This window comes from Electrona antarctica (assembly GCF_951216825.1).
Source record: "Electrona antarctica genome assembly, chromosome: 21".
Taxonomy (NCBI): domain Eukaryota; kingdom Metazoa; phylum Chordata; class Actinopteri; order Myctophiformes; family Myctophidae; genus Electrona; species Electrona antarctica.
This window is the reverse complement of record NC_136802.1, coordinates 40,782,708-40,799,208: the sequence shown is the minus strand read 5'-3', so window position 1 is coordinate 40,799,208 and position 16,501 is coordinate 40,782,708.

The following is a 16,501-nucleotide window of genomic DNA, read 5'->3' as shown; positions in this document are numbered from 1 at the left end:
CAATAAGTCTCATGCATCAGCTATACCAATCTGAAGGTGTGAGTCAGGCCTTACAACAGACTGATGTATAGCTGATGCATGAGGCCTCATTCACACGTACCAAACACCAATCAAGCAATGTTTGGTAGTTTTTTTGTTTTTTTGGGCCACCACAATGCTTTTCCAATGGGAGTCACATGGTTTGATCAAACATTTGTGTTTGATCGCTGATTGCTGATTGCTCCCCCCTCATCAAACAAAAATGTTTGGTCAAACCATGTGACTCCCATTGAAAATGAATTAGAGCAGCAATCAAAAAGCAATCAGGCATCACACACGGACCGAACATTTGTTGTGTACGTGTGAATGAGGCCTGAGGCTGCGTACACACCTAATGAACAAATGTTCGGTCCGTGTGCGATGCCTGATTGCTATTTGATTGCTGCTCCAATTCATTTTCAATGGGAGTCACGTCGTTTGATCGGACAAACCTGTCCGATGTGGGGGCGGAGGGCACAACAAACACATCGGACACCTTGTAGTCAAAACAGCCAACGAACCGGGTGGGACTTCAGATCGGACAGAAGGGTGGGTTTTAACCGCCAACTAATAGGAGAGAACTTCCGTTCTTGACAGCACTGGGTGGGGTTTAGGCTGTAGTCTTCTGAGTTACGTGACACAGACTATTATATCGCTTGTTTGTATGTCTTCTTTTGGCTACGGCCGTGCGTAACTTGGAGAGTCCAAGTTGCGCACGGCTGTCTCCAGTGAGTGAGTTCAGTCTGGTACTAAGTTCTATTCTATATACAGAAATACAGGACGATAGCCAAAATAGCCGTCGGGCCTCGGCAGTTGTGAGGCTGCATTAATAATTAGTTCTAAAAGCATGTCTTTTTTACGGGGATCACTATTGATTTTAACCCTTAGACAGATTACTACTGGAAAACACGTGGAGTTTTGCATTAGTTCTGTCTGACTTGTACGTGATTTTCCGTAGTTCTCTTTTTTTATTAATACCAATAAATTAATTCGGTCCGCACCTCTGTATAGAGTATCGAGCATAAATATCAACTACATTTCCCAGAATTCCCGTGTCACGTGACACACGTGTATGCTTTCCTATTGGAAACTGACGCCCAGCCCCCAGTGAACAGGGGGGTTGGTTGACTCCTCCGAGGTGGGCACTGGAGGAAGAGTTTTTCAGCCAGGTTTGCAGTCGCCGCAAAAAAAACAATCTGAAAAATGATCCATCCGTGTCCAGTGGCATTCTCCAGTCCCAGACCGTTGGCCGGACTGCAACATCCACCCTCGCGGATTACACGTGTGCAATGTTTTTTCTTCTCCCCACCGGAGTTACCACCAAGGCTGATGCCTTCGCTAAAAGGTAATTTTATTGTATTCGAAAATGCCCTAATATGACATGTCTAGTAAGACGATCCCTATATTTGGCCCGAGCCGACCTAGTGCTGATATCAGATAGATGTGGTAGAACCATATATGGATAGATCTAACTGGTTTAGTCATCGTGACAGGCATAATCGGAGAATATATAACAAGGGTCGGTACTATAGGTGATCGACGTAGCTAACAAAAACATCTGATCAAATGAATGTATTGTACTGTGTCTTTGTGGGCCGAATCGTGGCATCGTGGCATACAAATAGATGTTTGTATAATTAGTATCACGATAAAATAATATGGCGACGTTAGAATGACACCACCAATGAGTGATCGTGCGTCATGTAGCTGCCCAGCGTATATCCAGCACCATCGCGTCACCACATTCCACTGGCTGTTGGCTAGTAGTAGTTGCTAACAAACGCTGCACAAATGGTACTGGCTATTGGCCGGGCCACAAGCCCGGACAATAGCCAGTACCAATGTTGCTGGATGATTGCGACGCAATGGTGCTGGATATACCCTGGGCAGCTAGCTACATTACCAGCGATCACTCATTGGTGTTTCATTCTAACGTCGCCATATTATTTTATCGTGATACTACTTATACAAGCATCTATTTGTATTTTTCATGCCACGACTCGGCCCACAAAGACACTGCACAATAAAATCATTTGATCGCCAGCAGCCGGGTAAAACGCCATGTAATAGTAGCGTGCACTGACTACAGCTAAAATGTTTATTTCTTTTTATATATTTAGAACTGGCATCAGATGAGGAGGAGGAGGAGGATGAAGAGTCAAGACTGCGATGGCGTTCTCCGACACTGAACCGGATTCATTCATTTCAGGGGGGGCAGTTTTTGGGTGTTTTTTTTATTTAGCCTACTCACACATAACCTGACTCCGCCAGAGTGGGCAGCAGAGAGTACACTGGGTTCCCCCCTCCTGCTCCCATCTGGGAACTCTCAGGCAGACTTGATGCCCGGCCACAAAACGGCCTGGCCAATCAGCAGCAGCTAGAAGCTGCTGCTAGAAGTTGCTCACAAAACGGACTGGTCAATCAGCAGCAGCTAGAAGCTAGAAGCTGCTGCTAGAAGTTGCTAGAAGCTGCTGCTGATTGGCCAGGCCGTTTTGTGGCCGGGCATCAAGTCTGCCTGAGAGTTCCCAGATGGGAGCAGGAGGGGGGAACACAGTGTACTCTCTGCTGCCCCATCTGGCGGAGTCAGGTTAACTCACACACACACACACACCGTCAAGGACTGGGTTTGGGGACATTTGGGAGGAGTAGCTCTGATCCATAGCTCTAAATGCGCATTTAGAGCTATGGATCAGAGCTAGGGGAGGAGTAACTGTTTTGTATGTAGGCCTATTTATTTTCTGTAATATTTATCATTTTATTATGTTAGTAGTCGTAAAAAATAAAAGACGCTTTTACAATGAGTTAGACCTGTCATGACTATTTTGTTCACTATTGTGAGGTTTATTGTATATGACTAAGCAAGTTTCAACTGTGATTTACTCTGTAATGGTAGATGGTAATAACTCAATTTCTTTTTTATAATACAGTATACATTCAAGTCTATATTTTGATACATATCATGGGCACCAAGTCATATCAAAACAATGTCCTTGGATGTGTTTTTTATCAAAACTGTGTTTCTTCATAACAGGTTTTTGAGATACATGCATGAATAGACAAGGTACTGGTAAGACTATGTAAACATGGTATATATCAAAATGTGCGTTAGAATGTCTAATTTTACCCCAAAAAAGAATTGAGTTTATATGATGTTCCAATTTCAGAGCTATGGGGACTTTTAGCTGGATAGGTCAGATTGATCATGACTGACCATGCTATTTATAGATGGCAAAATATCTACAGTGGTACATGTGAGAAACTTTTTATTTTATTTTAATTGAACTAGACAACTCACCCTTTAAAATGAGATATTGCATGGCTATGTACGCCCAGCAGAAAAAAAGTTATTTAGAAAATAAAACTTCAACCGGGCATAACTTTTTTTGGTTGTCCTAGAAACGGAAAACAGTGTAAATGCAGGCTCTTTTAAATGGCTTCCAACACAAGAACTAAACATTTTATCAACTCAGTTCATTTTTTTCCTGGAAGCTGACAAGTCAAGCTTTCTCTGAAGGTCTTTCGTTGTCACACATTCACAACAGAGAATTTTCAATAAATCATTCAAAAACGCCATTCTGCCATAGAGAAGTCTACAAACTATATAGAAATCCTTGAAACTCTCAAAGAGTTAATAGTAGACGCATATATGTCTATGAGTAGCCTAGAGTAGAAATGTAATGGCAGCGTACGAGGTTCACATGCGCAAATATAACAGATATACAAGTTATCGACACGAATGGTACTTACGGAATGGTACACAAATGTACAACATTTGTGTTGTATGGGGGGGAAAGGGGGGCAGTCGAAACACAGCCGAAAGCCGTACAACACAAATGTTGCGTCAAACCATGTGACTTCCATTGGAAATGCATTGGGGCAAGATGTAAACAAACCCTTTCTTTACATCTAGCATGCGTCAATGTTGTATGCTAGATGTAAAGGCCGTAGGCCTGAGGTGCATGGTGAGATCAGGGTCTGCATTAGAGACTGACACGGGAGTGGATTTTCACTCCTGTCCCATCCCACTCCTGCAGAAAAAATCCTGTCCTGTCCCAATCCTGGGCCAGAGTAAAAAACAAAATCCCATCCTGTCCCACTCCTGTAGAATGACTCCTGATCCCATCCCGCTCCCACTCGAAATTACTCCCGCTCCCATCCCGCTCCTGTTTTTTTTTTTTTCTAGGAAAAGTTATTCTATATCTATCCATCTATCCATCTATCTATCTACCGGTATCTATCTATCGCTTCCTGCTTCTCAAGACAGATAGCCTACCAATACAAAAAAATAAAATAAAGTGGGCAATGGTGGATTTAACTTTGACTACCAAATACAGTATATCCTATTCATATCAATATTAAAACAAAACCAAGAACAGTTCTGACTGTTGACAAGTGCTTTGTCAATTGTTGAGATATATAATAGCCAATAAAAACATATATAAATATTTTTTACACACAGTAATAAACGTAATACAGATCTTCTCTTATGGGGGTCCCTGGCATATTTTCAAATGGGGGTCCGCGGGCTAATAAATGTTGATTTAGGGGTCCTTGACATGAAAATGTTTGGGAACCACTGGTGTATGGGACTCGTTTGTGAGAAAGAAGGGAGACGATGTATTGAACATTCGCTCAGCCTAAGACAGCTGTTCAGGGAGCCAAGCAAGTGCCAACAGTAACAGCGTTAGCATGTAGCTAACGTAGCATCACAATTGCAAGTTGCAACGTTGCCACTGCCAGGGGAAACAAATGCATCAGGATGATCTGGCTATAAATAATCGATTATATCACATCACCGGCGCGATGCAGAATCATGCAAGGCCGCACTGCGATGTCTTCATATTAAACTTTATGAAACGTCCACTGGATTGCATGAAGGAAGTTTTCATCCTCTCCCGGTTGGAGCGGACTCAGCGGAGCCTGGAAGCATTAGCACTGCTGGGGTATGTAGTTCTTTTGACTTGCGTCAGCAAGTCAAAAGAGTGTTGGCTCCATAGAGTATATATGGTTGGCTCACTGAAAGATGACTACAACAAAGATGGGCGCTTCTGTTCTTTTGGTTGGCAGCGCGACCAGTTGAAAATGTCATTCACGATCCTGCACGCTCCTGTTGATTTACATTCCCGTCCCGTCCCGATCACGGGATTAATACAAATATTAATCCCATCCCGCGTGAATCCTGCGGGAATCCCGTGACCCGCGGGAGTCCCGACAAAATGTCAGTCTCTAGTCTGCATGCGATGCAGACCCTGATGTAAACAAACCCTTTCTTTACATCTAGCATGCGTCAATGTTGTATGCTAGATGTAAAGGCCATAGGCCTGAGGTGCATGGTGAGATCAGGGTCTGCATGCGATGCAGACCCTGATGTAAACAAACCCTTTCTTTACATCTAGCATGCGTCAATGTTGTATGCTAGATGTAAAGGCCGTAGGCCTGAGGTGCATGGTGAGATCAGGGTCTGCATGCGATGCAGACCCTGATGTAAACAAACCCTTTCTTTACATCTAGCATGCGTCAATGTTGTATGCTAGATGTAAAGGCCGTAGGCCTGAGGTGCATGGTGAGATCAGGGTCTGCATGCGATGCAGACCCTGATGTAAACAAACCCTTTCTTTACATCTAGCATGCGTCAATGTTGTATGCTAGATGTAAAGGCCGTAGGCCTGAGGTGCATGGTGAGATCAGGGTCTGCATGCGATGCAGACCCTGATGTAAACAAACCCTTTCTTTACATCTAGCATGCGTCAATGTTGTATGCTAGATGTAAAGGCCATAGGCCTGAGGTGCATGGTGAGATCAGGGTCTGCATGCGATGCAGACCCTGATGTAAACAAACCCTTTCTTTACATCTAGCATGCGTCAATGTTGTATGCTAGATGTAAAGGCCGTAGGCCTGAGGTGCATGGTGAGATCAGGGTCTGTATGCGATGCAGACCCTGATGTAAACAAACCCTTTCTTTACATCTAGCATGCGTCAATGTTGTATGCTAGATGTAAAGGCCGTAGGCCTGAGGTGCATGGTGAGATCAGGGTCTGCATGCGATGCAGACCCTGATGTAAACAAACCCTTTCTTTACATCTAGCATGCGTCAATGTTGTATGCTAGATGTAAAGGCCGTAGGCCTGAGGTTTATGGTGAGATCAGGGTCTGCATGCGATGCAGACCCTGATGTAAACAAACCCTTTCTTTACATCTAGCATGCGTCAATGTTGTATGCTAGATGTAAAGGCCGTAGGCCTGAGGTGCATGGTGAGATCAGGGTCTGCATGCGATGCAGACCCTGATGTAAACAAACCCTTTCTTTACATCTAGCATGCGTCAATGTTGTATGCTAGATGTAAAGGCCGTAGGCCTGAGGTGCATGGTGAGATCAGGGTCTGCATGCGATGCAGACCCTGATGTAAACAAACCCTTTCTTTACATCTAGCATGCGTCAATGTTGTATGCTAGATGTAAAGGCCGTAGGCCTGAGGTGCATGGTGAGATCAGGGTCTGCATGCGATGCAGACCCTGATGTAAACAAACCCTTTCTTTACATCTAGCATGAATGTTGTATGCTAGATGTAAAGGCCGTAGGCCTGAGGTGCATGGTGAGATCAGGGTCTGCATGCGATGCAGACCCTGATGTAAACAAACCCTTTCTTTACATCTAGCATGCGTCAATGTTGTATGCTAGATGTAAAGGCCGTAGGCCTGAGGTGCATGGTGAGATCAGGGTCTGCATGCGATGCAGACCCTGATGTAAACAAACCCTTTCTTTACATCTAGCATGCGTCAATGTTGTATGCTAGATGTAAAGGCCGTAGGCCTGAGGTGCATGGTGAGATCAGGGTCTGCATGCGATGCAGACCCTGATGTAAACAAACCCTTTCTTTACATCTAGCATGCGTCAATGTTGTATGCTAGATGTAAAGGCCGTAGGCCTGAGGTGCATGGTGAGATCAGGGTCTGCATGCGATGCAGACCCTGATGTAAACAAACCCTTTCTTTACATCTAGCATGCGTCAATGTTGTATGCTAGATGTAAAGGCCGTAGGCCTGAGGTGCATGGTGAGATCAGGGTCTGCATGCGATGCAGACCCTGATGTAAACAAACCCTTTCTTTACATCTAGCATGCGTCAATGTTGTATGCTAGATGTAAAGGCCGTAGGCCTGAGGTGCATGGTGAGATCAGGGTCTGCATGCGATGCAGACCCTGATGTAAACAAACCCTTTCTTTACATCTAGCATGCGTCAATGTTGTATGCTAGATGTAAAGGCCGTAGGCCTGAGGTGCATGGTGAGATCAGGGTCTGCATGCGATGCCACTCTGCACCTCTATGCTCTGCACAGTGAAACTTGACACAAGACTTAACCTACTTTTCTTTGTGCTCTGGACTGGAGTAGCTCCACAAAGGCGAAGAAATGACAATATATACACTTGAAACGCTACGCCATCACAGTCAGATAGTAAACACAAACGCTTCGCGTCATCAGTCTCTCTCACTCACGCACGCACGCACGCACGGTTTTTGATATTTTCCATTGGTTCAATATGTTCATAACAACACACAGTGAGAACCTCTGCTGTAGAGGGCATGTGGACCTCACTAGAGTCAAATATTGGCGCGTGCGCGCACACGCACGCACACACACACACACACACACACACACACACACACACACACACACACACACACACACACACACACACACACACACACGGCCCACTTTACATGAAAACGTGTCGACCGTCCATCCGTCCGTCACGCCTCGTGACATGCAAATCAAACCGGGAACCCTGTACAGTACACTCAAGACACTGCCCCGGCTGCCACCCTTAGATCTCCATATATGGAGCTGACCTGTAGACATTCCATGTTGATCTGACCTCATCAAACCCTGTACACTCAAGACAGCTGAGCTTCATATATGGCCAGTACAGAATTCATTCCATATGTTGATCTGACCCCCACCATGCCAAAGCGCCAGGGCTCGCCCAGCAGTCTGCCGTCACCCAGGCGGATGCATGCACGCCTCAGGGCGTCTTACTGGTATATAACTTGTATGTCTTTAAATGTTCTGATGAATTGAAAATGGAGGACCCTGATGTAAACAAGTCTTAGTGCTTTTTCTGGTTTATCCTCCTAACAGTTTTTGTATTGACCAGTACTGTACCCACTCTACAAACTGAATAGAAATTTCAATGAATGAATGAATCAATCAATCAATCAATCAATCAATCAATCAATCAATCAATCAATCAATCAATCAGGCAGGGTACCAGCATCTATATAGAACATCTATTCTATGTTTGTGGAAGTCTTTGTATTTAATGTAAAGCAGATTTAGTTTTGTTTCCTGGTATGAAATGTGCGATACAAAATTTACTTAAGGTGGATTCTCTAAAATGGTGTAGCCTACTGTACATATTGTGATATTCGTTTCTTAAAATTCACAGATCACCACCACGGCATGAGGAGAAAAAGAAACAATGCTGCCCTCTTGTGGCCGTGGGTTAACATTAGTTCATTTATAAAATAGGGGTTCCTGGGGTACCCCCAGGAACGTGCCCAGGGGGCCGGGCCGGTTCCGGCGTGCCGCCCCACGTCCGAAACAGTTGAGAAATGACAGAGTTAAACAACCATGCTGTTTTCGTGCTCATACATACCCACCCAGCCAGCCAGCCAGCTGCTACCCACACACATAAGTCTGTAAGGGAGTGGTTTGCACCACTCAAAAAGTCACACCAGGCCCCACATCAGGGGCTGCAATTGATTGGAGCAACGGTGTTCTAAAGGTTGGATCACAAGTTCTAGCATTGTTCTAAGACAATGGTAACTGTCTCATCAGCTTCTCATCTGACTTAATCAACAGGCACTCATGTGACGTGTGAATTCCCCAGCTGGCTTCAGAGCTGTATGTCAGAGTTGTACAGTATGTGTGTATACCTATTATATAATGTATTGCAATATGATATCTTTGTTGCCTTTACGTCTGTCTTAACACGTTTGCAGGTTTCACTTTGGTTCCTGCAGCATCATTACTCTGGCCTCCAAGTTGGGGAATGACCTCTGACCTCACCTCTCAGTCGTGGATGGATTATGCACTCAAAAATGCTTTACATACAAATAAAAATCACACCCGTGTGAACTGAGTGGTGTAAGGTTTTATATAGCATGATCAGCTGTGGTCTGACGTAATGTCTGACGTAATGAAATAAGGTAAGGTATTATGTAGCCTGATCAGCTCTGATCTGACGTAATGAAATCACACCCGGATGTGATTTCACAACTGGCTTTTTCTGTGCAGAGAAAATGACCACGGTTGCTACGGTCATCCAGTTCACCCGGGTGTGATTTAATTACGTCAGAAATTATTTTGAACATAGCAACCATGGTCATTTTTTTATGCACACAAAAGCCAGTTGTAGGAGTGGTTTACACCACTCAAAAATCACACCCGTGTGAACTGAGTGGGTTAAGGTCTTATATAGCCTGTCTGACGTAATGAAATCATGTCTGACGTAATGAAATCACACCCGGGTGAACAGGGTGAACATAGCAACCATGCTCATTTTTTCTGCACTAACAAAGCCAGTTGTAGGAGTGGTTTACACCACTCAAAAAATTAAAACCGGGTATTAAACATTCCTGATTTATGTTATAAATGTAGGGAACATAAAGGTACACTATTCCATTGCTTATGGGAATGTGAGGAGATTAAATCATTCTGGAGGTCTGTGGTCCATTATGTCTCTCAGATTACATCAGGTGCAGTTCCTCTTTGTCCTAAATTACGTATACTCAGTATTTATCCATTAAATTGTACACTAAATAGTAAAGAAAAATCACACCCGTGTGAACTGAGTGGTGTAAGGTCTTATATAGCCTGATCAGCTCTGATCTGACGTAATGTCTGACGTAATGAAATCACACCCGGGTGAACTATGGGTGACCGTAGCAACCATGCTCTTTTTTTACGAACAGACAGACAGACAGACAGACAGACACGTACACTAACAAAGCCAGTCGTAGGAGTGGTTTACTTTACACCACTCAAAAAAGAATGACTGACCTTTGCCTGTTACAGGCCAGGCGCTCATTGGAAGAATGTCAATTCGATCGGCTTTTGGCTGAGGAATTTAACGACCAGTTTGGCACATGAGAAACTAACGTACGTAATTAAGATATGGGAGAAGTTCTTGGACTTCATTAAGCGAGGTGATATTGAAGAGGCTTTGGATGTATAGTGGTTAATTGGAGTAGTCAGCTGTGGGGTGGGGGTAGGGAACTGTGATGGACATTGTGCATTTGTTTGTTTAACTGTATGTAATGTGTTTATTTTTATTTTATTGTTATTATTATTATTTATTTTTTAATTTGTTCTGTAATTATGGACATTTCCTGATATTTCTTCGAAGATTTTGTTTTGTATTTGCTGCCATGGGGATGTGGGGGGGAAATGTATGTCAATAATTCCTTTGAAATTACTATGTTACTATGTACTATGAAAATTCAATAAACATTATGTTAAAAAAAAAAAAAGAAACAGGGTATTAACCCGAATAAGCCCTCAGGGCTAGTTTCCACTTGTTCATTAAGGTCCTGTGTATTAAATTCATCAAGACATTTAAAGACAAACAATCTCATGTTCGAAATGTGTGATATGAAAAATGTACTTTTAAATACTTAAAAACCCTGTACTCAAAACACGCTCCATACTGTTTATGGCCACTTGGCCAGTACAGAATTCATTCCATATGTTAATGTGACCCCCCCATGCCAATGCGCCAGCGCTCGCCCAGAAGTCTGCCGTCACCCAGGCGGATGCGTGCACGCGACGTGTCAGATGTTACATTACCATTAGTGTTACATGAAATTCACTCACCTAAACAGCGACTAATTTAAAAAGCCAATTTATCACATTTATTCATGTGTCAGTTACACGATAAAAGATAAATCGCGAATAGGGTACAGTATGCAACTGTCCTCATTTTGGGGGGCTGTGGGTGTTGAGACCACACTGCACAGGGGCCCATTGCTGGCTCGTTAGTTACACCACCGCAATAGAGCCAGGTTAGTGAAGGGTCCTGGACATTACTACAGGTATGTTTCAAAGTGACTGAGGCTCTACAGAGTACTCAACCCAGTGCTTTAGTCAAAGTATACTCCTGGTGATGCAATACTCAATTACAAATGAAAGTTACTCAGTCAAATTTGAAATAGGTGTTTTTTTTTAAATGCTTAAGTATTTAAAGGTATACATTTATTTTTCACATCACACATTCCGAACATGAGATTGTTTGTCTTTAAATGTCTTGCTGAATTAAATACACAGGACCTTAAGTGGCAACACGCTCTTTGAGAACAAACAAAACTCCCGTCTGCTTGACGTGGAGACGGAAGCTGGACTGACTTGTGAGAGCCGTCAAGCCTCTCTACACCATATATGGTCACATAAACGGAAATGACGGCAAACTGAAATTGAACCTCTACCCAATAACCATCCAAAAGTGTAGAAACTAGTATAGAAATAAAATATACATAATATAGAACTGACACATTGTAGCAAACAACAAATATCAAAATAATAACAAAATCATAATTGTGGCAGCAAAAACTAGGCCACTGCCAGCTATCCAAGAAGCAGTGTATGTATACAACAGAATAATTCTGTCCTGCTAACGAACCAATCGTTAGGCTTAAATATGGACTTAAACCATATTCGCTGCTTGAAACACAAAGCAGTCTTTGATACCTACAGAATAATAATTCTGTCCTGCTAACGAACCAATCGTCAGGCTTAAATATGGACTTAAACCATATTCGCTGCTTGAAACACAAAGCAGTCTTAAACTCTAAACTCTGTCAAGTCAACTAAAACTGTATCAGTCACTTTAAAACAAACAGACGAACAGGGTCTATATCAGTGAAATTTGGAAGCATAAAAAATCTGGGAACAAAAAAAGACAAGGTTTAACTAAGATAAACCTTGCATTACAACCTAACATGAGAAATAAGGTAAAATAAACATGAAATAAACACGGGGCGAGATATCCGTGCGTTGGGGCGAGATATCCACGCTGTGGGGCGAGCTGTCCACACTTTGGAGGCGGGCTCTCCACGGCTCGGGCGAGCCGTCATCACTTTTCTAAATTCTGTGGCGAGCCGTCTTCACTTTTCTAAATTCTGTGGCGAGCCGTCTTCACTTTTCGCAGGGGCGAGTTGGAAAAGGGGCGAGACGACCTGGTACCACATGGGCAACTCATAACACTTAACACCCCTCCTTGTATTGGTCATGCAACCAGGAAACAGGATCTGGGTTGCATATTGTCTATGAGACTATTTTTGTATTCTATACTCTATATGTTTTTAATGTAGGCTTCTCATGTCGTTTTTGCATTTTGCATATTGTTCTATATATGATGTACAAATAAAGTTATTGTTGCCAGCAACCAATCACCCACTTTGGGTGTTGGCCTGATTGAGGACACTCCCTGATCCCTTGTCCCAGTCTTTATAAATATCTGGTGTAACTCCTTGTATGTCATAAAAGAAGGCAACTTGTTGCCGAAACGTTGGAAAAATACTGGTGTGCGCTCCTACCTTCCTGTTTGTTCGGAAACTATATTAATAAACCTTTTAGATTGTTAATGTTATAATGTTAAGCCTTTTAGATTGCTAAGTTATAATGTTAAGCTTTTAGATTGTTAAGTTTAAGAATTAGCCTTAACAGGAATACTTTAAGTTAACTACTTTTAGATAAATAGTCAGAGTACAGGAAAGTACATTAGGCCAATGTGAGGTAAATGTTAATCATTTAGAAGGATACTCATTAATAATAGATTTATCTGTTTAAAAGACAAAGTAATCAGTATATATTTAGTAAGTATAAGAGTATAAAACAAGTGAGCAATTTTCCATTATGTCCCAATCAATTCTATAAAAGTTCTGAAACATCATAAACTAGAAAAAGTGCCCTTCTGGGCACAGGTCTCCACCAGGAGGATAGGAGTGTGTGATGTTTAGCAAAATGTTTAGGAGTAATATATGTTTTGTGTGTGTGTGTGTGTGTGTGTGTGTGTGTGTGTGTGTGTGTGTGTGTGTGTGTGTGTGTGTGTGTGTGTGTGTGTGTGTGTGTGAGACACGGCTTGGCCTGTTGTAGCGCCACCATGAGGCTGATTTAAAAACTGTCAAGTGGCATTTCTTCCTCAGCCTAGTGGGAATATGCATGCACAGTTTCACCGCAATCGGACGCTGCGTTGAGTAGTTGTGGCGATTTGTACAAAACGGGTACAAAGCGGGCTACTCCTGAAAAGTTTAGAAGCCAATCGTAGGCAATGAAGGTGGATTATGAGAAATCAAACCCGTCTTGATCACATGACTATGGAGAGCATGTACTGATTTGCGTGAAATTTGGATAACATCTGAAGGAGTAATATTAGAAAATGTGCTTTACATATGTCGGCCTCCTGGTGGCGCTATAAAGAGCAGATGTGAAAATTTCCAGGCAAAGGTTTTTCCTTGGCCTCTAGGGAGTTGGCATACAAAGTTATCCACAAATCCGTGCAGTTGGAGGTAAAAACACTTTTCGGCCAGTTATAGCGCCACCATGAGGCTGAGTTGAAAATGTTCACGTGGCATTTCTTCCTCGGCCTAGTGGGAATGTGCGTGCGCAATTTCACGGAAATCACACGATGTGTTCATGATTTGCAGCATTTTGTTTGAAACTGAGCACTCCTGCGAACTTTGGAAGCCAATCTTAGCCAATCAGGATGGAGTCTGAGAAATCTGAAAGACGCGTTTTGTTGAATGGCTCTAGAGAGACTGTGTACCAATTTGCGTGATGTTTGGACAAAATCTGTAGGTGTACTGTCCAAAAACTTGTTTTGCACTAAGCGGCCTCCTGGTGGTGCTATAACAGGCCGTTCTGAAAATTTTGGGGCAGAGGTTCATCGTTGGCATCCAGGGAGTGTGTGTGTAAAATTTGGCATCGATCGGGTTAACGGTGCCGGAGATTAGCTGTTCACAGACGGACGGACGGACGGACACACGGACGGACGGACACACGGACGGACGGACACACGGACGGACGGACACACGGACGGACGGACGGAGTGCAAAACATACTCTCTCCCCATGCCTTCGGCCTGGTGGAGACAAAAAGGATAGACAGTTTTTCCCACATAGAATAGTTATAAATGCATGAAGCAGTCCTGGAGCCCAGGGATAGCGTCCTCAGGCCACGTCCTGACAGACCTGACTTTGGGCCTACTAGATCTGATTTTTGGTGTGTACCAAGGGTGCAGGAGGAGCGAAACATGATCAGAGAGACCTAGATGGGGGTACACCTGGGCTCATGGGCTATGTTGGTTGGTATAAACCTGATCAAGTAGCCTATATTGCTCCCTCTGGTAGCACATTTCACATTACGATGGAAAGAGTCTTTAAGTCAGCATGATTGAAATCCCCCGCCGCTAGATGATGGTTGTGGATTGACAACTTTTATTCAGACTTAAAATCTGATTAATAAAAAAAAACATTCACACATATTCACGCACGCACGCACGCACGCACGCACGAAACAGGGAGGGAGCGAGTATAGTACATTTTTGCTGATGGATCACATTGTAACATGTGAGCTAGTACATGAGCTATTTTTGACAATAATATAATAAATGTCATGCATGCCTATAATGACAAGCCCCCCAAAAGGGACACCAGGAAGTGGGTAATAAGGGTTAGCGTTAGGAACAGGGTTAGTAATGGGGCGAGTCAGACCAACATGCCGTCTGAATGGTAACAAGACATCTCACCCCGAACGTCCGGACAACTCACCAGGGGTGAGATGTCTTCACTTTCGGGGGTGAGATGTCTTCACTTTCGGCCACTTTCGGGGTGAGTTGTCTTCACTTTCGGGATGAGTTGTCTGACTGAATATGTAGCCTTTGAGCTCTTTTATATACTTTACTGAATATTGCACAAGAATACTTTACTGAATATTTCACAAGAATATTGTGTGTGTGTGTGTGTGTGTGTGTGTGTGTGTGTGTGTGTGTGTGTGTGTGTGTGTGTGTGTGTGTGTGTGTGTGTGTGTGTGTGTGTGTGTCTCTTCTGAAGAAATGTGTAAAACTGTGTTGGCAAATTGGCCATAAATATACCTGAACCCCTCCTAATGGTTATATAAGGTCACTTGTCATTTCTCACATGCTAATGTATTAATGTATAACTAGCAGTAGCCATCATCATCGTTGTTGGGGGGGGGGGGTCAATATTGCTTTGCTATTCAGATGTAATTCAGTCAGTATAAGTAGGCCTATTAGAACTGTGATTGATTGATCATGCGTGTTGGTTATAATGTCTACAATATATCAAAATATTTAAATAATTAGTTTGAATTATTTTGGTGACTGGTGGTGAAGTGTCGGGATGACATGCAAGACAAGACAGACAGCTAGAAGTAATGTTTGCTAATAGCTGCCTTTCATTGTTGCTCTTTCATTGTTCCACTGGCATAATTCCTTACATCACACCACCTACCGGTGCGCATGTTCTAAGACTTTCTCATCAACATTGAATACTATACCTTACTTCACCTTAACGGAAACCACTACTACTCTTGAAACTAACAAATGAGTGGGATAGAGTGAATTAACACAGGATTGACCTGTTTATTAAGCTACTACTAATGAGACAAGACATCAGTTAAATGAGTTTGGGAACAGACGGCATGACACAAAAGACATATTGTACAACTATATGCAGTCACAGTGAGAGTGAATAAAGGGAACTTGGTGGCAAACCACAAATCATTTGACTAGAACTTTCCAGCAAACAGAGAACTGAGAACAAGAAATAAAGAACTGAAACCTCAGCCATATGTATTTGTGTACCATACATGGAACTGGATAAAGCTCTCTCATCATTATTCTACTGTAATTATTTGTCTCATCAGCAAGAACTGAACAGTGATGATGAAGAAAGAGAACTTGGAAAGACGTTTGCGGACAAACCACGATGTGCCAACCCCAACCCCAAAGAGACACCACACAGCACTACGTCTATAAAACCCCCAAAAGACACCAGACCACGCTGCGTCTTGTTGACTGAAGGTCCATTTATCTGTTCTGACGGCTAGAAACAGATATGTTTCTATATCAAATATTGGTGCTGTCCACCTTTTTCTGGACCTCAGGTAGGACTCTGTTTTTTTATTGTTTTAACGTGTTGATAAATTACTAAACTCATCGCCTTCAAATCACTCAATGGTTTAAGGGCTAAAATGCATACCTCTGACTTGCTTTTACATTGTGAATCCTTTAGAAGTGTCGTGTCATCAAGAACTAGTTTGAACACATTTCTGTATCTGTACTGGGACATATATAGGTTTTTCTTTCCTGTCAGGGTCGTAGTCTAGATGAGTTCATGTTACAAAATCTCACCAGGTTTGGTGAGTCCCATGTGTTGACATAAAGTAGGCTAGAGTATAAAATGGTC